At 41.0% G+C, this 21,716-nt stretch overlaps 1 long non-coding RNA gene across 1 annotated transcript in view; it reads right to left on the bottom strand.

The window, feature by feature from the left end:
• The window catches only part of LOC140595909 (uncharacterized), a 75,563-nt gene extending 55,233 nt beyond the window's left edge, over positions 1–20,330 (bottom strand). Inside the window, exons 1-3 of the long non-coding RNA XR_011997846.1 lie at positions 20,157–20,330; positions 17,651–17,718; positions 1,099–1,201 (exon numbers count right to left, since the gene is read on the bottom strand). This is a non-coding gene — a long non-coding RNA (uncharacterized lncRNA). The remainder of the gene's footprint in view (positions 1–1,098; positions 1,202–17,650; positions 17,719–20,156) is intronic.
• Positions 20,331–21,716: the final 1,386 nt, after the last annotated feature.

Genomic DNA, 21,716 nt, shown 5'->3' with positions numbered 1-21,716 from the left:
AAAAACCTTTTACCTTGAAAACATTTACCAAATCAGCTGATCTGAGCATTAGTAGTCAAACCCCATAGGGCTTAGAAGACAGGAAACAGAGGCACCTGGGTGGCTCAGTGATTGAGTGTCTGCCTTTGGCTCAGGCCATGATCCTGGGGTACCTACAGGGAGTCTGCTTCTCCCTCTGCCTGTGTCTCTGCCTCTCTCTGTGTCTCTCATGAATAAATAAATAAAATCTTTTTTAAAAAGAAGACGAAGACAGGAAACAAGTTCTAGAGCCGTTCCAAAGTAGGTCATATAAAGGGAGACCTTATTTACAAAGTGATGACTCAAAGACCTGCTCTCTCAGTATAAGGATAAAATATAAACAATAAGCCTCATTTCAAAAGCAATGAGGAGAAAATACCTCCTAACAATGGTGCTAAAGAGAGAGGGAAAAAAGAAAAAAAAAATTCTCCCTGAGAAGTCATCCCCATAAACCAGCACTTGGGTATAATTGAGCCTAAATTTATACCAACTGAATGGTCAAAAGAACCTCAAAGTAAGAATTTAGTTGACAGGGGACCAGACTCTTTGTGCCCTCAAGTATGTGACAGAAACAAATGCAAATTCACTTTGGAAGAGCCTCAGAGAATTCCAGTTTAGAAAAATGGGCAGCTCTTAGGCGAAAAAACCCAACAAAACAAAGCACAAAAAAAGGAACTATTAGTAAGAGCCAAATGAAACCACAAATAGCAGAATCAGATCCTCAATGATTTCGGATACTGGAATCATAACAATTACAATATGAAACACATATGTTTGATATATTTCATTTAATAGAAGAGTCTGGATAGTGAGATTAAACAGCAAATAGATTTTTAAAAGAATAAAGTAGAAGTTCTGGAGGTGAAAAATGCACTAACTGAAATTAGAAATACAGTAAATGGTTTCAACAGGATATAAGACATAGCCACAGAAGGAATTAATACATTGGAAAACGGAACTGCAGAAATTATCTAAAATTCAGCCTAAAAGAGATAAAAAAGATGAAAAACAGATTAAAATACATAGATGTTAGAATGAGAAAAATTTTTTTAAATATTGAAAAAAGATCATAGCACTTACCGTTATTCAGACATGTGGGCAAGATAAATATCCTGAGCCATTCAATGTCTCAGAAGAATGGTCATACTAAGATTCACATCGAAGAAAAGTTATCAATGAAATACTTAAAAAGAGAAAAAAATTCAAGAGATGTTTTATAAGATACATGCAGTAAAGTTATTTTAAAATCTTAGTTAAGAAAAAAGATATTCTACAGTGAAGTTCAAAGCCTACACAAATGTTTTATTTGAATTCCAAAAATTCTAAAAGGAATTTAAAATTTGCAATGAAATAACCATCATACACTCACAAATTTCAATATACTGGAGACCTCTTACACTGTTAGTGGGAATACAAACTGGTACAGCCACTCTGGAAATCAATATGGAGGTTTCTCAAAAAGGGAAAAATAGAACTACCCTACGATCCAGCAGTGGCATTGCTAGTATTTACCCAAAGGATATAAACATACTGATTTGAAGGGACACATGTACCCACCCTGATGATTATAGCAGCATTGTCAACAATGGCCAAATTATGGAAAGAGCCCAAATGTTCACTGACTGATGAATGGATAAAGAAGATGTGGTATATATATATTATATTATTCAGCCATAAAAAGAAGGAAATCTCACCATCTGCAATGACGTGGATGAAGCTACAGTGTATGATGCTAGGCATAGTAAGTCAGAGAAAGACAAATAACATATGATTTCATCCATATGTGGAATTTAAGAAACAAAACAGATGAACACGATGTGGGGGGAGAGGCAAACCATAAAACAGACTCTTAACTATAGAGAACAAACAAAAAGGGTTGCTGAAGGGGAGGCGAACAGGGATGGGCTAAATGGGTGATGTGTATTAAGGAGGGCACTAGTTGGGATGAGCACTGGGTGTTGTATTTAAGTGATGAATCACTAAATTCCACCCCTGAAACTAATGCTACACTATATGTTAACTAACTGGAATGTAAATAAAAACTTGAAACAAACTAGTAATAGAATTGTCTACAAGTAATTGAGCCCCATCCCCAAAGAGGACTTAATGATGAGAATGTTTATGATCATGCACAAAAGCCCAAATAGGAGGCACATTAGCGTGTCTACTTTGCCCCCAAGCTAGCTCCCCTTAGGATCACAGGATAGCTCCCACACTCTCAGTCCTCTGCAGACACAACCACATACCGCAGCAGAAGCCGCCTCTGCTTCTCCTCTGGGATCTCTTTTTTTTTTTTTTTCCCTCTGGGATCTCTTTTAAAGAATAAAAAAAATTTTCCCAGAATCTTCCCAGCAGCCTCTCATCACCTTTCATTGACTAGAATTTTAGCTCTTGTTCATGTCTAAACAATCTCTATCAAAAAAAAAAAAAATCTCTGTATGTTGGTAAATTGAACACCAATAAAAATTAATTAAAAAAAAAAAATCTCTATCAAGGAAAATGGGAAAACAATGACTTACCAGGATTACCCCAGTTGCTGAGAGATGGGGACCTGTGAAGGACCTACCTCATATGGGAAAGGTAAACAAAGAGAAACTGAAGCTCTATTAGCAAGAAAAGAGAGAGAGAAATAGTTGTTATGTATGCAACCAACGATGTCTGTTACAAATGGGGATAAGAATCTTTCCCACAGGACTCATACAAGAATAAAATATGAAAGTCCCTAGAAAGTGACCCAAGGAAGGCATTTCATGAATATTATTCTTCCTTCCATTTTCCCTTTATTTCTTCATTCCCTCCAGCTACAGTCTTGGCTTCTCTTTCTCTCCCCCATGTATTGGTTTAGGGTATTAGAACTGGCATATGTTAACCAACAGCCTGGGAAAAGTCCCATGGTGCTCACTCCACCCCTGTGCTGACAAACTGTAGGTTACCCTCAAAAGCCACAGGGCTAATCTCCAACTGCCTTCTGGGCATTCCAACTGAGAGAAGATTGAAATAGTGTAGAAGATCCAATTAGCAGTAGTCTGGTCCTCGTGAGCATCTAGTCACGACTGTCTGGTTATCATCCTGTACAATCAATTTATGTGAAGGTTTTCGTAACTGCAGATTTTCCCTGTTTAGTCATCATGATAATTTATACTTAAACATTTTGTAGGTTTGTTGTACAATTAAAGTGACTACACATGCAGTTAGTTTAGAGTTTCAAATTAGAGCCCTGTAATTCATATGCACACACATAATTTTATGGAGAGAACAGCATAGTTAACACTGTGAATATAATGACTTAAAATACTAAGTATATCAACTACAGCAAAGTAAAGAATCTTATTATTTCCTTTTGCCTGATGGACTTCTGTAAACTGACTTTATAGGTTTGGGAGGTTGGTTTTACCAACATAATAATAACAAATAATAGTTAACCACTTATTGAGAGATTGCCAGAAGCCCAGTGCTCTTCTGTGTGCTTTTTACATTTAATTTAATTTAATTTAAATGGATTTATTTCATTGAACCGAAGAAACCGAGACACCAGGATTAAGCAATTTACTCAAGATCACAAGTAAGGCCAGAATTCAAACCAAACCAGTCTTCCTCCAAAGCCAACTCTTTCAACCATGTTCTAATGAAAACCCTATTGCCTCTTCCAATCCATGAGCATGGAATGTTTTTTCATCTCTTTGTGTCTTCCTCAATTTCTTTCCTAAGTGCTCTGTAGTTTTTAGAGTATCGATCCTTTACCCCTTTGGTTAGGTTTATTCTTAGGTATCTTACAGTTTTCGATGTAATTGTGAATGGGATCGATTCCTTAATTTCTCTTTCTTCTGTCTCATTGTTAGTGTATAGAAATGCAACTGATTTCTGTGTATTGATTTTATATCCTGCCCTGTTGCTGAATTCCTATATGAGTTCCAACAATTCTGGGCTGGAGTATTTTGGGTTTTCTACTTACAGTATCATGTCATCTGCAAAGAGTGGGAGTTCGATTTCTTGTTTGCTAATTTGAGTGCCTATTATTTCTTTTTGTTGTCTGATTACTGAGGCGCATGACGTGATGAGCCTGAGTGTTATATGCAAGTGATAAGTTATTTTTTTAAGATTTTATTTAATGATTCATGAGAGACACACAGAGAGAGGCAGAGACACAGGCAGAGGGAGAAGCAGCTCGCTGTGGGGAGCCTGATACGGGACTCAATCCCAGGACCCCGGGATCATGCCCTGAGCCAAAGGCAGACACAACCACCAATAAATTATTGAACACTACATCTGAAATGAATGATGTACTATATGTTGACTAATTGAATTTAAATTTTTTAATGGAAAAAAAAGAAAGAAAACCCCATTGCCTAAGAAAGCTTGAGTTACTAATACGTGTAACACTAAGTGAAATAAGTGATGGTGATCTACTAAGAACATACCCAATCTTTCTTTCCCTTTTCCACTCAGCACACCTGGAGAATTATTTGATATTTATTACCTCTGTCATAACCTGCTTTCACCATCCTTCCTTCTCTTTCCTTGACTCCAGTTCACTTATCATTTTTGAATTCACACACACATACCCCAAATGTTACCCCCCTTTGACCCAATAGCTCCTGCTCAAAGCTCACCTCTCATCTGTTGTACCCTTTGATCTGACCATCCTCTCTTAGCATGCATCCTGGAAGGGATGAAACCTCTGAGGTGACTGCTGGGTTAGATGTATGAAAGGAGATTTACCTTTCAAGAGATAGCTGCTAAGAAGGCATACTCACCCTACCATTCATAACCAGAAATGAGCCAAATTAATGCTCAGCTATATTAACTTTAGGGAGCTGGAAGCATGCTATGAGAAGAAGACATACTGGATTCTATTCCCACTTCTATCACCATCTCAATGTTCCAGCATTATTTTTGCCATTTTTCAACCTAGAATGTTTTCCTGCCTCCTCTCTATTTATGCCCTTCCTCTATTTCCAAATCGTATATGTATTCAATTTCTCCGGGAAAACTGAAAAGATGCAACTAAAAAGTGCATTGGATTAAGGAATAGGTAATAAACAGAATTTTATGAGTCCCTTTGGAGACCTATGTCACTCCGAGTCACTGATCTATACAAGGGCAGGCAATCACAACCAACAAAGTCACTGAAATGAGCCACCTTATCACCCATCCCTACCCCCCGCCCCCACACGATGTTACTACAGCTTGCTTCACTTGCCTAACTAAAACAAGTGAGATTCTAAACAGTTCTGGATGTTGCCATAAATAGTTAAAAATTAATCATCTTAGGGGTATCTGGGTGGTTCAGTCAGGTTCAGTATCTGATTCTTGATCTTAGCTCAGGTCTTGATTTGAGGGTCGTGGGTTCAAGCTCCGTGTTGGGCTCCACACTGGGCTTAGAGCCTACTTTTAAAAAAACTGTAAAAATTAATCATCATAACACAGTGTGAAAGAATGGCCTTTTTCTATACTTAAAGGAAACTACTGAACTGTGAATATAAGTAAGCAGATCTGTAGCCGTTAGTTAGAACTAAGATGCTCTGCAAAAGGAAGGACAGTTGTCAGGCAGGGAGAGGAGGCTATAAATTCCAGTGTGAGGGAAACCAGAGCAGAAACAGTAGATGATGCCAGGAGGAGAGCAGAGAAAAAAAACTCTATTTGACCTCAGCATTTCAGAGACTGAGAGAGAGAAAGGTCTAAAGGGACATTCTGAAGTAAAATAATATTAAAGTGAAATACTTTGAAGTGAAATCACATTAAACTGTGCAATGTCAATTACCCTCATCCCTTACAAAATATTCAGGAAAATTAAATTGCTGGCTGGTCCTCTGATAGTAGAAAATTCCTTAAGAGGATTGCAAAGAAATGTCAACAGCAGCTTCCAAGTCAAAAAAGGGTGAAAAGAGATATATAACCCAGGGACAGATGATTTACTGGTTATATGTATAATAAAGCAATAACTTCCATTTCTTTGAAGATTAATCTTCCATTCCTTACTCGACATTCATTTCCTTATATCTTCTTTCTATACCCATGACACCTTTACTCTCCGTTTATTTTAGCATCAGTCACACTTAAAGATGCTCTATTTACGTGGGCCATTCATTCTCTTCCCCACACACATACACACGCATGCACGCATACCCACACTGAGCTTCTTGAGGATGAGAAAACCGTCTTATCAATTTTGATGTACCCAGTCCTCTGCTTGCCTATAACAGAGTAAGCATTCAACGTGTATGTTTACTCAAAAATATGAAAAAGAAAAAAAACAGGACTTAAATAAAACTTTCAATTCTATGCAAAGGACTTCAGTGACCAGATGGATTGACCTTGAGTATGCTTTTGTCATTCATGTTGAATGTAATGACCTGCATTTGTTAGGCTCTTTTCATTTATTAATTTGGGGGCAAGAAAAAGCATATTCCGTCTTCACAATGCTTTTCTAGCCCACAAACACGGTGGTCAGTCTGAAAAATCTTGTACATTTTTTGTGAAAGTGTCTATAACATGATCTGAAGTTTTAGGAGAAAGACAGTATAGACACTCCAAATATGATTATAAATGTGCTCAACACCCCCCAACACACACACACACACACACACACACACACACAGATGAAGAGAAATCAAATATTTTACTAAAGCATTGATGAAACAAATTTCAGAATCCCAGCAGAATTATGTAGGAGTGGTAGAGACTATTAGCTATCATCCTGTGTATATTCTCCTCCTCCTCCTTTTGGTGCGAGGGCGCCCACCATCACCACTGCATTGAGCAGGGCTCTTGGCCCCTAGTCAGACAGTACAATCTCAGCATTTCCTGCAGTTGGCTGTGGTCATTTGACCATATTATCATTACCATAGTGTGAGAAGTGATGTTTGCAACTTTGGGGACATCTTCGTATAGGGAAAACATTTGGCCCCACATCCTCTTTCTCCTTTTCTTCTAACTAGAATGGAAAAATGTGGATGGAGCAGAGAAGCAAGAGTCTATCATGAGGACAAGGGAAACATTTCCAAATAGAGATTTAACCTGTTTTGTGTCATAAACCTCATAGGAAGTCTGGTAAACCTATGTAGCCCTCCTCAGAATCATGTTTATAAATGCATAGGATAAAATACATAAAGCTAAAAAGGAAAATATACTAAAACACAGTTTTTGAAATTATGCTTAAAAGTTTTAATATTTGTGTTTATTAACCCATCAAACAGAAAGCTCTGGGGGCAATCTACTGTTAGTAGTGATATAGTGTAATATTATTATAAGATACTTGCAACAAATCAATTTGATATAAAATTATCTGTAATTTAGGGGCACCTGGGTTGAGCCTTTGTGTGAGTCCCACATCTGGCTCCCCGCAGGGAGCCTGCTTTTCCCTCTGCCTGTGTCTTGGCCTTTCTGTGTCTCTCATGAATAAATAAATAAAATATTTTTTAAAAATTATCTGTAATCTCTGCTAGTGGCAAAGTCATAGGTACTGCTGATACCATTGTTGTTTGTTACATGCATTCAAAAGGGAAAGAAAAAAATCCTATCCATGGCCTACCAAGGATCCATGGACCTAAGATCAAGACCCTAGCTCTGGGAAATAGTCAAGAAATAAGATAAAGTATGACCCCATGGAGTAGAGCCACCTACTTGCCATGGATTGCCAACTTACATCTTGACAGTTACAGGAGAGAAAAATCAACTTCTATCTTATTAAAGCTACTATATTTTAGAGTCTCTCTGCTACAGCAGCTTGGTCTGTACTCTAATATAGTGAAGTATCATAGTCCATCAAAAAACTGTCCCTTGCTGAGGCCAGATATCCTGAAATCTAAAACATGCAGTTTTCAGCTGCTGAGAAGGAGTAGTAAACAAACCAGGATGGTGGGGAGAAGTATCCGGAGTGCAGGGCCCTCAGACCTTAGTTGGCTCTGAATGCTCAGTCACTCAGAAACCCTCACATGACTTCTCTCCAGTTCATACTACCAGGTTCCGCAGGCCTCTGAAAAATGCAAGCTCAGTCATTTCAACTCAGAGAAGTGTGGCTGTCTCCTGTGTTTGATGTGGCTGGAACTACATCAAACAACAGTGAGAAAGAAGACTTCTGAAGGATTGAGTCTTACTGGCCCTTAGTATCTCTGAAGAAGGACAGGAAAAAGGAAAGCCTCCCCAAGTCATTACTGCGATTGCCCACAACCTTTCAATTTGCTGTACAAATTCTTATCTTGGCCAGTTACATGAAGCCAAATTAAAGCAGGAAACACTTGATCTGAACAATTATTTGTCACTCTCCAGAAAGGGCTTATACAAAAGAATTGAAGAAACAAGTAAGTAAAACTTTAGTTGTTATTAAAAGATCACCAAAGGATGCCTCGGTGGCTGAGTGGTTGACTGTCTGCCTTTGGCTCAGGGCGTGATCCCGGGGTCCTTGGTCCAGGGATCAAATCTCGCATTGGGCTCCTCACAGGGAGCCTGCTTCTCCCTCTGCCTGTGTCTCTGCCTCTCTCTCTCTCTGTGTCTCTCATGAATAAATAAATAAAATCTTTTAAAAAATCACCAAAAAACCAGGCGTGATAGAATCATGAAGGTTTCTTGATCATACTTGGCAGACCTTCTTCTCAAGTCTAAGAACAGTTGGTTTTGCGTAAAAGGTTTAAAAACGACTTAGGTCAAAAAAAAAAAAAAAACCAACACGACTTAGGTCAGAGACAATAGCAATGTAGAGAGCGTTGTGCAAACACCACATACCATTCTGAATCAAACGGACACAGCTAGGAGAGGAAAGATCTACAAACTAACCTCCTATGGAATCATGACTTTTTCTAGCAGACTATGAAAAGTTCTGTCTTCTTCGTTTTAAGATAGATGCCAGAAAAGGAGGCAGGAGACTTATGGAAACCATACTGATGGCAATCATAATAACAACAGCTAATGGTGACCAAGTTTCTGTAAAGTCAGCATTATTTCTTCCTTCAGTGTTTGGGAGAATTCACCAGTGAAGTCATCTGGGCCTGGGATTTTCTTTGTGGGAGGTTTTTCATTTTGAATACAATTTCCTTAAGAAATAGAGGGATTTAAAAAAAAAAAGAAATAGAGGGGTTAGAAATGTTCTTTTTTTTTGTCAGATTTATTATAATGTGTGTTTTTCAAGGAGTTTGTTCACATCATCTGAGTCCTCGAATTTTTTTTTTATTATTATTTATTTTTGATAGTCACATACAGAGAGAGAGAGAGAGGCAGAGACACAGGCAGAGGGAGAAGCAGGCTCCATGCACCGGGAGCCCGACGTGGGATTCGATCCCAGGTCTCCAGGATCGCGCCCTGGGCCAAAGGCAGGCGCCAAACCGCTGCGCCACCCAGGGATCCCTGAGTCCTGGAATTTATTGGCAGATGCATTGACCATCATATTCCCTTGTCATTTAATGTCTGTAGGACCTCTAATAGTGCCTCCTTTTCACTCCTAACATGGTTATTTGTGTGTTCTTTCTTTTTTCTTGATCAGTATTGTTAAAGGTTTATAAATTTTATCAACTATTTCCACAAACTGATTTTGGCTTTGCTGACATTCTTCATTTTTCTATTTCACAGAGCATGTGGAAGTCATGTGATCTGACACGTTTTCATAGGATTCACTCTGGCTGCTATTTGGAGAATACACTGGAGGAAGCAAGGACAGAAGCCCAGAAGCCAGTTAGGAAGTTTGTGCAGTGGTCCAGACAGGTGGCTTGCATCAGGGTGGTAACAGGGGAGATCGTGAGCATTAGTCATATCGGGACACCTCCTGAAGAAGAAACAACAGGATTCAATGGGATATTGGATGTACCATGTGAGAGGAGAAGGGTTGCAGATGACCCCAAGGATTTGGGACCAAGCAAATGGATGAATTTCGTAGCCATTAACTTAGATGGAGAATACCTTGTTGCTGTTATAATTAACGAATGTTCTATTCACTAATAGCATATGAAGGAAAAATAATCTATAGACTAATGCTAATTTATACAAAGTATTAGTGACTAAGTTTTTTCTTCTATCTCTCAACAAGCATTTGTGTGTGTGATGCACTAGGCTTTACGCAGGTATGCGGAATCTAAAGAGGTAGTGACTTGACCCATGAGATCTAAAGAGACAGAATGAAACCTGAATGGAGACTTGTTGGCATGAGAGTAAGACTGCTTTTGGGGGGGATTTGCTGTGAGGCAAGGAATCCTGCTCTAATTTTCCAGAACTAATTAAGTAACCACTCTTTTACTAGCTGTGTGGTCTTATGCACATTCTGGATGGTAGTTTTCTAATTAATCTATCAAGGATAATGGATATTCAGTAATTATTAATTTCTTTCCTCTCTAATACTTCTGTAAACTGCCCCAAGTATAAAATTGAGGGCTAGTCCTGCCTGATCTGTCTTTGAAGGAAACAATGATGAAAACATTCATTTGCTTCCTAGATACTCTATGTGGATTTGATACTTTCCGAGAAGTCTCTTCTGAGATGGGGACTCAGTTTCTGTCCACCAAGTTGGATCCCAGCCTGGGTCCTGCCCTGAGCCAAAGGCAGAGGCTCAACCGCTGAGCCACCCAGGCACCCCTCTTTCCTCCACTTAAACAGTATTACGCATCTACTGTGCATCTGTTGCTGTTTTAGGTCCTGGACATTCTGTAGTGAACAATGTAAAACCTCTGTCCTCACGGAGCTTGTTTTCTCCTAGAGGAACAGACAACAGATAACGTCCATTTTTAAATACCAGAAAGGTTGGGCAGTTATAAACGCTAAGTGATAAGTGTCTATCACATAATATTCCTATTGCCTGATTACTTATCTGCCTCTTCCACAAGAACAGGGCAGGAATGAAGCCTGTTCCTGCCTCAGGGCCTTTGCACTTACTGGCCCCTCAGCCAGAACACTTGTTCCCACACTTCACATAGCTCTTTCAGTCACTTTGTCAAAACCTCTGCTAAAATGGAGCTTCCACAAACCAGCCCTCTCCGACCAGTTTACCTAAAGGCACCTTCCAGCCCAGGTCACTAGGCCCCTTCCTCAGCCTTGTCCTTATGACACTTTGCCCTGCTCGATATGACAGCCTACATGTATTTGCTTACCGTCTATCTCCCCAGGGGAAAGTCTGCTCCGAAGGGCATGGGCCCTTTCCCATCTGATTTCTTGGGTTCCCAGCACCTAGAGTAATGCCTGACCCTAAGCAGAGGGCAATTTGCTGGGGGGCTGAACACAGGCCTGCCATGCCTGGCCCTGTGCTAGCAGAGTACCAATAAATGCTCTGGGGAGCACATGCATCCACATGTGCACACGTGTGCACAGCACACAAAATGATGACCCGTGGGGGATGGTTGCAGCACCCCCAGCGTGATCACATGAGAAAGATGAGAGGCCACAGGTGGGGTGTGGACGGTGGGCCGGAGGTGCAAGAGCAGAGCGTGGGGAGGCATCTGCCCTCACCCCCTCGGGAAGGGGGACAGTGTGAGGGGAAGGCACAGCCTTCTTGCTTGCTCTGCCCCCCATGCCAGAGCTCAGGAGGGAAAGGGGGTGACAGAGGACACCCAGAGTGTGCGAGGACTATGGAGAGAAGACAGTGGGGTCTGAGACACATCGAACGCCTGCAGGCCAAGAGGAGTGGAGCTCAGGGGACAACGGTTGCTCCGGCTCTTGACCTCCCGTCGTTCAAACCTGATGTCGACTCATATTCAGAACTATGCTTCACCCACTTTTCCTGTCCTGCCCTCGTCCTGCACATGGGCTCAGGGTCCCCTAAGAGGCTCTGGGGGCACAAGACTCAGGCTGGTAGAGCTCTCCAAAGACTCTGGAGAAAGGACTACCGTTCATTTCTTGGTCACTTACAAAATAACACAAAGTTGTTTGTACACATTTTTCAAAGCACAGGGAACAGAATTCTTTCAGATCAATCCACCAGCCAGGAACCCCAACGTTACCATGTGGGTGTGATTCCTCCAAGTCTTTTTCGACCATGGGGAGCGCACTGCGTATATCATTTTCAATCCTGCTCTTCTCATTTAAGATCCTCCCGAGCTCTTCTCACACCACTGTAAATTCTTAGAAATCATCATCATACTTGCTACACAGGGGTCCGGCATGTGTGGACTCCCCCTGTTGTTGGACGATGACACCCCTGAGGTTCTGAGTGGTCTCAGGTTCCGTGCTGACCGGGCTGAGGGCCTGGGTGGAAGGGCAGACCTGGGTGCCGGCAGCGCCACCCTCCCAGCTGGGAGTCCTGGCAACCACGGGAAGGGCCCAGATGGTGAGGGCACAGGGAAATGGAGAAGCCACCTGGGTTCTCACTACACAGAGCCTCCAGATGCACTAGTTGGTCTTGATCTGTATTTGAAGACTCCACTTGGATCCAGCAATGAACCAGGTACCAAGAGTGGTATAAAAAGTGCCATATGGGGCAGCCCGGGTGGCTCAGGGGTTTAGTGCCTGCCTTCGGCCCAGGCCCTGATCCTGGAGTCCAGGGATTGAGTCCCACTTTGGGCTCCCTGCATGGAGCCTGCTTCTCCCTCTGCCTGTGTCTCCGCCTCTCTCTCTCTCTCTCTCTCTCTCTCTCATAAATAAATAAAATCCTTTTTTTAAAAAAAGTGCCATATGCTTGGAACACCTGGGTGGCTCAGTCAGTTAAGCATCTGCCTTCAGCTCTGGTCCTGATGTCAAGGTCCTGGGATCGACCCCCTCATCGGGCTCCCCGCTCAGCAGGGAGTCTGTTTTTCCCTCTCCCACTCCCCCTGCTTGTGTTCGCTCTCACTCATGCTGTGTCTCCCTCATAAATAAATAAATAAATAAATAAATAAATAAATAAATAAATAAAGTGCCATATGCAGACGAAGCAAGAAGGTGGGAAGTGGAAGCCACAACATGGTCATAACCTGATGAATGCCAGTAGGAGCTGCACAAGTTCAACTTTTTTAGTAGCTTGATGCTTTGGAAGTATTCATTGCATTTATGAGAACCAGTTTGGATTTTGTGTGCCTTGGGGGCTCTTGGGAGCCACACCAGGAGAGCCACGTGCAGCTATCCTCAGGGTGCAGTGGTGACTCCAGGAGGCCCTATGGTTTTCTTTAGCCTTCATCACTTGCTTGCTGGCAGATACTGGCAATATCTCAAGAACCATTTACACTGTTTTGTTGTACGGGGTTTTTGTCGTTTTGCTTTGTATTAGAAGGTTGTGTGTTTGTTAAGTCTGCAGCCGTTTTTGTATAGCCTGTGAACTAAGAATGATTTTTCCATCTTTGAAGGACAGCAAAAGAAAAAAAAAGATACACGTATATCAAATAGTCATGTTGTATACTTTAAATATTTTAGCATTTTATCTGTCAATTGTACCTCAATAAAGCTGGAAAAAATAAATAACATTTTTGGCAAATACAAAATAAAATAAAAAATAAAAATAGGAAGAACATGAGATAGAACCATGTGTGTCCCACAAAGCCTAAAATATTTCCTATCTGGCTCTTTACAGAAAGTTTCCTGACCCTTAAGTGAGGGAATAAATAAACTGCAAATGCCAGAGTGTTTGCACAAGATTTTTTTCCCCTTGCTAGGTAAATAGCCCAATGTAGGTGTCCCTGGTTGACAGGAGGCTTCTCTCCACATAGCGATTCAGGAAGCCAGCCTCTGAAGCCTTAGTGTACTCGGCATCCAATGGAATCCTGGAGAAAGGTACATTGGAAAATGCACATCTGCCTCTTAAAACCCCAGCCCAGAAGTGATACATACTGGCTCCCGTGTGTGTGTGTGTGTGTGTGTGTGTGTGTGTGTGTAAATACCAATTTTTTATTTACTTATTTATTTAATTGAGGTATAGTGGACACACCATATTACATTAGTTTCAGGTGTACACCATAGTGACTTGAGAGCTCTCCATTATGCTGTGCTCACCACAAGTATAGCTACATCTGTCACCATCACAATGCTATTATAATACCATTGACGTATTCCCTACGCTGTACTTTTCATCCCAATGACTTATTGCTTCTATCTGGGTGCCACCTCCCTGAACACTGTCCCTTCTACGCCGCATGTCAGAGAACAAGCGTCCCCTTATAAAAGGGCCGAACATATGTTTGGTGGACAGAGAGATTTCTCTGCCAAGGTTCAGGTACATACATACATAGACTTTGTAAATTTTTAAAGTACGCATTAATAATTTCAATGGATATTCCATTCTTTTACCTACAAGCAGCATTACTGCAAGGAGTTTTTCAGAAACACATTATTATTGTGAGGCTGTAATTTATTGAAATTATGGGAAAGTTAGACAAATGTGAACTGGTGCTCATGCTGAAAGAAATCACAGAGAGAGAAGATGCCTCAACAATTTCCATGATCTTCCCCACTGCTCCAAATAAGGTCACATCTACTGTTCTCCCAAATGAGAGTCTCCTACACTTTCAAAACTCGAAATTAAGACAAGTAGAAAATGAAAAAGAAATACCCAAAATTGTTTGATGTAAGTCTAATATGACTGCAGCTCTGTACAATTCTTCTCTTACACAAACCACAATTCTCCAAAGCGTTTCACTATGTTTAGGTAAAACCCTGGTGCCCTGCTCGCTCAGTATCTAGACTAAACAAGGTATGTTGTTCCAAAAGTAGATGATAGTTGCAAAAACCTACGCTCTCCAACAGCTATAGATCATGATACCTTCATCCCTGTAGTGCAAACCCTCTTCTCCTATGTGTAATTATGACTTAAACAGCCCGTCATTATAGGATGGGAATGTAACAGGAAAGTCCTTCTCTCTGCTGCAGTAGGGAGCTTGAAAATCTATCCAGTGTGTTCTCAATGTAAGGAAGTAATTCAGATTTCATGTAAGTGCAGAAGGTATGTTAGAAACGTTCAGGTTGAAAATATCAGGTACATCTGCACATGCTCTCAGGTGATTACATTTTATGGTGAAGATACACGGGTAGTAAAGCAGCCTGGGAAACCATTCCTACCCTGACTACTGCACAGTGACGGTCAATTTTCTTGTGGGATTTGAAACCCTCAGAGAGGCAGCAGTCTCAATGGGTAATGAGAGAGGGAGAGAAAAAGAATCAGACCACAAGGAGAGTAGAGTAGAACAGGGGGCAGTATATGAGAGAAACTCAAGTCTGAGGGTCTGCCTTCTAGAACCATTGCTGGGCCTGCTTCTAGAGCTGCTTATATGTCTTCAGAGGGCTGACAATATTCTACAGAGAAGAATGGAAAATGGACAATGAATAATGGACATGAATAATGTTAATAATGTTTTGCAAATGCAAGGTTTTTCTTTTTATATTAGTGTACAGCTCTTCCTCAATTTACAATGGGGTTTGGTCCTAATAAACTCCTCCTAAGTAGAAAATATCACTACGTTGTTAAGTCGAAAATGCATTTAATACAACGAGCCTACCAAACACAGCTTAAGCCTAGCCTACCTTAAACGTGCTCAAAACACTGACATTAGCCTACAACTGGGCAAAATCATCTAACACAAAGCGTATTTTGTAACAAAGTGTTGAATATCTTATGTAATTATTGAATACTCGAAGTGAAAGAATGGCTTTATGGACATTGGTTGTTTTCTCTCATGATTCCTGGCCACTGGGAGCCTCGGCTGGCTGTGCTGCCCAGCATCACAGGGAGCTGTCATCCCACATCTCACTAGCCCAGGAAAAAATCAAAATTCAAAATTTGAAGTACAGTTCTTACTGAATACTTATGGCTTTCGCACTATCATATATCAAAATATCCTAAGTAGAGCCATTGTATGTTGGAGACCATCTGAATTAATTTGAATCCTGTTGTGACATTTCCCTGCTATTCTTATAATTGCTGTGATATTATTCATTTTTATTCAGCTAGCTTTTTAATTGGTAAAAATATTTTTCTTTTTTTCCTTTTAAAATTCTTTTTTATAAATATTTTTAAATTTTATTTAAATTCAATTAATTAACGTAATGTATTATTAGTTTCAGAGATAGAGGCCAATGACTCATCAGTCTTCTTTGGTGACTCTCAGTTTATTTCCTATGATTAGGAGTTCTTATGGTTTGTCTCCTTCTCTGATTTCATCTTGTTTTATTTTTTCCTCTCTTCCCCTATGATCTTCTGTTTTGTTTCTTAAATTCCACATATGAGTGAGATCATAAGATAATTGTATTTCACTGATTGACTTTATTTCACTTAGCGTAATATCCTCTAGTGCCATCCATGTCATTGCAAATGGCAAGATTTCATTTTTTGATGGCTGAGTAGTATTCCATTGTGTATATATATGAGGATAAATACCCGGTAGTGCAACTGCTAGGCCGTAGGGTATATCTATTTTCAACTTTTTGAGAAACCCCCGTACTACTTTCCAGAGAGGCTGCACCGGCTTGCATTTCCACAAAAAGTATATGAGGGTTGTCCTTTTTCCGTATCTTCATCAACATCTGTCATTTCCTGACTTGTTAATTTTATCAATATGTAAACTCTTTAAAAGAGAGTGATTTTTTAAATTCTATAATTGTGAAGCCAGTACATTGTCATGGAAAAAATCAAAACTTGACAATAGGTTATAAAGAGGAGAGCAAAACTCTATAGACCCATCTACTACCCTGCCGCCCCTCATTTCCATTCCCGAGTCAGTAGGTGCTATCTGTTTCCTGGGAAGCCTTCAGAAATGTCATCTGTGTACTGATGTTCATTTTAACCTGACTTCCTCTAGATAAAACTGTAGTTTGGTCAGTCCTAGGATAGACCTTCGCTATGCATTTAGCCAATAGGGCATAATCTGAAAGCACCAATTCTTCCAAAACAGCATCCCTCACCATATAGGCCTTAGGCAAAATTGTAATGCAAATCAGTTGTCTTGAAACTCTTCCTCTGTCCTCTCCAAATGTCCCATCACTCCTCAGGACAGCCTTTTGTGACATTTTGCTGCCCATCACCATCCCTCACTCAGAGGCTCTCCTGCCCACATAATGACCCACAGTCAAAAAACCCTATACCGCATCAAGTCTTTCAATGAGATACACAAATTAATACTGGATTGTGAATGGAATAGTTTTCTTTTATAGGTTTCCTCTTCTAAAGGATATCTTCATTTTAGAAAAAAAAGAGTAACATAATTGACTCAGAAGAATAAATCTGTAATAGTGGGATTTACCTTTGAGAGTCAATAAATACTTGTTGCATGGCTCCTAGGTGCCAGGCACAGAGCTATGAGGCAGAAACATTTAGATTGGAAGAAACCAATGTCTGCTATGAATAAGAGTCCTGGGCCAGTTCCAGAAAGGCATAGCATGACTAAAGTGGTTATTGAGGATCAGGGAAGAGAGGAGACAATCCAAAATAATAGTAACAGCCTCTCCATGAGTTGAAACTCATGGCTTCCCTTTTGTTTTTAGTTCCTATCTTGTGGAAAATTTTGCTGTTTTCACTCTGTCACAGAACAGATGGAACCATGATTTATGATTCACAGTTTATGAGACTAATTCAACATTATACCACACTTCATGCTCTATCACGTTTCCCACATTTGCAATACTTTTTCTTCTGGGACAGTTGTCACAAAAAAAGAACCCTGGGATGTTGGGATGGAAGAGTGTGGAAGGGTGGAAGCATTACAAAGTAGAGGAACTGGTGATATTGCAGGGGGCATTCATGCCTCCAACACATACTTACTGAGTCCCTTAATATGCCAGGCACTGCTCCAGGGATTAAGATTTTATGAAGTCAGAGAGATCTTTGCTCTGTGAAGGAGAAAAAAAAAATGAACAAGTCAATACGTAAACAAATAACAAGGTCATTTCATAGATGTGCTTTGAAGAAAATAAAATCAAGTGATGTTATTAAGAGTGACTAGAGATGGGCATTGTTAAACTGGGTGGTCAAGGAGTGTCCCCTCCCAAAGGAGATGCCATTGAAGGGAATATTAAATGATAAGAAGGACGTAGTTTCTCAAAAATCACAGGGAAGTGTGTTCTAGGAGGAGGGAACAGAGAGTACAAAGGTCATAGCCTGGGGAGAAGTTTGGAGTGTACAAGATACAGAATCAAGGCCAATGTGGTTTTATATTCACACCCATCCTTAACATCCCTCCTGCCCCTGTTTTCCACCCAGCCATCCATGCTAATGCCACAGGGGCCATCGGACAGGATGTTGGCTTTATGATGTATGATGCATCAAATAAAATACTTCCTGGCTCTAATTCAGAAGCTTTAGTGTGGCTCGGATGAAATTCTGTTTCTGACTTCACATTAAAGTTCACAAGAGGTCAACTAGCAGAGTGATTCCAATAGAATGCTAGCCTTGCAGCCTGGGGTTGAAAATCCAAACATGAATAGCAAAAGATCTTCAGTGGGTGGTAGTGTTTTTCCTACAATTAAACTTGTTTGTAGGGAAAAGTCAAAATTGTTTCCTAGGTAAATCTGATGAAATCGTCACAGCAAAGGCACAGTATATTCATGGCAACAAACTTTGTCAACTTTTATTCCAGGGTCTGTATGAAGAAATAAACTATTTGGTTCATAGTGAATGATCCACATCAATACCATAAGTGACATTTTTTAAAAAGTCTTTGAAAATTGCATCTTTCTCAAAGCTTACTTGGCAGCAATCTGACACAAATATCTGGCACAAGGGCACCTGGGTGGCTCAGTTGGTTAAGTGTCCTAGTCTTGATTTTGGCTCAGGTCATGATCTCGGGGTTGTGAGGTCGAGCCCCACATCAGGCTCCACACTCAGTAAGGAGTCTGCTTATCCCTCTTCCTCCCGCCCCCCCCCCCACCTGCACACTGTTCCCTCTCTAAAATAAATAAATAAATAAAATCTTTAAAAATACATCTTGCACAAAGTTTGCAAGAACAAACTTGCCCTCATGAATCTCAAACTATTTTCCTAACTTTTATAATCACACAACCTGCCAAGGTTTTAGAGAGTAAATGGTCAAGAGAAAAACTGACTAGCTATCCAGTTCACACGCAGGATAGTGAACTGGGGTTAGCCTCTTCTACTGGTCTGTATTACATGCATTGCAATTGCCCACTGAATTCTAAGCTGCACAGGAAAGGACCCCAGTAAAGGCACAGTACATTCATGACAACGCACAAGGAACGTTCATCCTAGCCTCTGTGTGATGTAAGGAACCATCTGGGTCTTAGGATGTCCTTGTAACTATGTATCCCCAGCACATAGCACAGCAAGTGGCATGAGTAAACACTTGTTGAATAGTTGCTCTGTTCTTAATATTCGGCCACACTGCTTGGCCACACTGCTACCCAACACACTTGCTACCTTGAATGAAAACTGCACATCAAACTCCAGTGCTGCTTCTTTTGCATCCCTTGCCACACCAAGGTCGGATGCCCTTCAAACACATGTTTGCCATTCCTGAGACTTGCATGACTCTCTGATTGCAAAAAGAAGTGGGTTTTCTGCCAAAATCTAATTTACATTTTTTTGGGAATCTGCTAACTGCCCCACACACACCCTTTCTCCTTTACAAAGAAACACTCGATTTAAAAGAGCCCCATGGGATCCCTGGGTGGCGCAGTGGTTTAGCGCCTGCCTTTGGCCCAGGGCGCAATCCTGGAGACCCCGGATCAAATCCCACGTCGGGCTCCAGGTGCATGGAGCCTGCTTCTCCCTCTGCCTATACTGTCTCTGCCTCTCTCTCTCTCTCTCTCTCTGTGTGTGTGTGTGTGTGACTATTATAAATAAATAAAATTAAAAAAAAAAGAGCCCCGTGACTAATTCAGAGAAACACTTGGAATCATGAATAGTCTCTATCAGCAACCCTAATGGACTTGAAATCAGTTTTCAAGCTCTTCCTACATCTTTTTTTTTTTAAGATTTTATTTATTTATTCATGACAGACACACAGAGAGAGGCAGAGACACAGGCAGAGGGAGAAGCAGGTTCCATGCAGGGAGCCCGACGTGGGACTGGATATCTGGTCTCCAGGATCACACCCTGGGCTGAAGGCGGCGCTAAACTGCTGAGCCACCGGGGCTGCCCATCTTCCTACATCTTTATCCCCTTTCCCTTGCTTCCCACAGCCTCCAAGACTCTTCTCAATACATATCAGTCAAGAGCATCTATTTGATGATCATGTTTGTTCTTCTAGTGACTGAGCCAAAAGAAGGTCAGCAGAACCCACAATCTTTGTTGCAGCCACTTCCCCTCCTACCCTGTTGCACAGCAGATCCAGGAGAGCCCTGCCCTGCCGGCGAAGTCACCCAGAGGTGGGATGTGAACCACAACTGTCACCTGCTCCTTCCAGCTGAGAGAGACTGAGAGCAATGTCTTCTGTAGCTTAGCTTGACAAAGAACTTGAGTTCAGCCCCTAAAAGCCAGGGGCTAAGGCACCCTGTGGTATAAGAGAATGAAAGGAACACATTTGATACATCTTATGATCTGTAAAATAGCACATCTGGGTGTTTATTTAAGCAATAACCAAAAGGGAAAATTGTAAGACACATTAGGGCCTTGGAAAACATGACTCTCACTATACAGATTCTTAATCGAGAAAAGTGACAGTAAGTGGGATTGAGAAATGTTTTCAGGTTTAACAGTAAACATCTGCTAGGTTCTTGGAATCTTAGTTCGTCCTTGGTTTTTAAGTGTAGAAAACATGGATCATTAAACAAAAAATTCCTGCCTCTCAAATGTAACTACAGCTAATATCTTTATTTTTCAGAAAATGCAATAATTCTGAATCTAGCCTAGAAAAAATCTGCATGGGCCCCAATAGATCTTCATGTGAATGAAAATACTGCTGATGGGAGTTTTATAAACATGTGTGGGCACATGGAGTTCCCAGGAAGACCACCAAGGAAAGTTCCTACTGTACAGGGCCCCCAGGTCCCAGAGAATTAAGGAAAAGCAAACTCTGGGGCTGTCGATCAGGGCCCAAGGCCCAGACACTTGAGCAATCCTGCCTCATTTCCTGAACCTGAACTATTCTGTATTTGCAGTCTTCCTCTAGGTCTCTAGCAAGCTAGTTATAAAACTGAATTATCAAGGTAATACTTCAGCTCTAAGGTTGGTTGAATGAGCTGTCACTTTGGGAGATATTGTGATTTCTGCTTTACCTTGGAAAGAACTCTCAGTCTTGGCCAAGCTTGGTAGGAGGGGCATGGTGCTTTCCAGAGACATCCAGCATGGCTGGAACCCTATGGAACCAGCAGTCCCATCACAGAGAAGAGGCTTAGAGCTGGAGCACGGCTGAGTGGAAGCATTAGCCGTGTAGAGACTACGGGAAAGAGGGAAATCAGAGGGAAGGAGCATAGCTTTTCCTGGCACAAGATGGGTGGGTTTCAATAGTCCAAGAAGTGGGTGGGGTCACAATTCCTAGTGACAGGTTGGGTTCTATATGTGACAGTGGCTGCCGTGACCTGCGCAGAAAAGTTACTTGAATGGAAAATTATTCTAAATTACTTTGCTTCTCATAAAATTTATTCCAGAGCAGGAAGGCCACTTGCACCAAAGATAAGTACTGATGTTTTCCACATCTTTAATTCCTACCAATTCAACTGGGACTTCTGTGATTCCCTACTGGCTGACCAGTGTGACATTCAGCAGAGGCTCAGTCAAACCCATACCTGGAAAGTTGGAACCAGCTCTGAAATGTGTTAGAATATTCATATCCAATAGCAATTAACGGGGGATAAGTTGAGAGTAAGAAAGAGGAGTTCTCCAAACATGGACCATTATCTTCATGTCCCTTAGATATTGTTATTAAACTAAG

This window comes from Vulpes vulpes, chromosome 16 (genome assembly GCF_048418805.1).
Source record: "Vulpes vulpes isolate BD-2025 chromosome 16, VulVul3, whole genome shotgun sequence".
Lineage (NCBI taxonomy): Eukaryota > Metazoa > Chordata > Mammalia > Carnivora > Canidae > Vulpes > Vulpes vulpes.
This window is presented reverse-complemented; position numbering and strand designations above follow the sequence as displayed.